The 1,059-nt window shown below is 36.0% G+C and overlaps 1 protein-coding gene across 7 annotated transcripts in view; it reads right to left on the bottom strand.

Annotated features, from left to right (window-relative positions):
• Positions 1-1,059, bottom strand: part of LOC109520362 (adhesion G protein-coupled receptor L3) — a 105,852-nt gene extending 104,793 nt beyond the window's left edge. For 2 of the 7 annotated variants that reach the window (XM_019877526.1, XM_019877527.1), the window contains exon 1: positions 241-1,059. The gene's annotated coding sequence lies outside the window, so the exon portion shown is untranslated. The remainder of the gene's footprint in view (positions 1-240) is intronic. The other 5 variants (XM_019877521.1, XM_019877522.1, XM_019877523.1 and 2 more) reach the window with 3 other exon arrangements.

Below are 1,059 nucleotides of genomic sequence, written 5' to 3'. Positions count from 1 at the left end.
CGAGCCCCTGCCGACTTATCAAAAGAGCTGATATGGCACTTTCGCCCCCGGTGCCAGTTTTTATGCCTTGTTCTTGTTGAATACGGTGTCATAAAAAAACAGGCATAAAACCACAATGGAGGGCTGGGGGAGCAATGTAAACAATGTATGCGGCTAAAATATGCACGGCCGTTGGGAAGGGAATGCAAAATAGGGCAAAGCTTGTGCGGGCGTACCTAACGAAGTGAATGCTGTCCTTACCTTGGCACGAGCTCGGCACGTCACTTGCCCATCGCCACCTTCCGCATCATAAAGCCATCATCCGTACTAAAAAGCACACAAAAAACTTATGCATTAGGTATATTTTATTGCATGTTGAACTCATATTATTTCAATTAGATTTACTCTATATTTATTTCATCTCAAGGCTCAAACTAACTTTTTCTTTGAGGAGCAGTTTTGCTCATCAATGACCTCATTGGCGTTGCAATATCCGAATTTTGAAGAGCAATTTTATTCCTGTTAATCCCCAGGAGCTGAAGAAAAGGTTTTATTAAACAATATAAATAACATAACACAACAGGGGAGTTGAATGCAGGGCTGCAGGTAAGAAATATTTTAGTATTTGGGGATTGAATAATCCCATATTCAGATAAAGAATACTTTTGTTTGCTGAAAGGGCTATTATGAATACAAAAGAGAAAATAAGACATTTGCCTTAATAACCAACCACCAAAAGAAACTCACTCCAGAACAATTTGTCTGAATTTCCATATATTTTTTTTTTAATCCGTCAAGAATATTACCGTGGGTGAGTTATTATTATGCAATTGGAGAAATGTCTGTGTGCATACTTTTCACAATGGTTAATCACTTACGGTTTTATTATTTGTTATGATTTATTTTTTTCATGATAAATATCATCAAGTGAAGAGTGACATGAATGACCATTTTCATCACCAAAATAAGAGAACAAAAGCGTTTGAAAATGTAAGCTATATTTGATCTTAATCAATGTTTTATCAATTACAGTGAACATTGAGATATTTTTCACTTATTCACTTATACTAATCCTCAAGA

This window comes from Hippocampus comes, unplaced genomic scaffold, assembly GCF_001891065.2.
Source record: "Hippocampus comes isolate QL1 unplaced genomic scaffold, H_comes_QL1_v1.1 scaffold143, whole genome shotgun sequence".
In the NCBI taxonomy this organism is placed as follows: Eukaryota; Metazoa; Chordata; class Actinopteri; order Syngnathiformes; family Syngnathidae; genus Hippocampus; species Hippocampus comes.
This window is presented reverse-complemented; position numbering and strand designations above follow the sequence as displayed.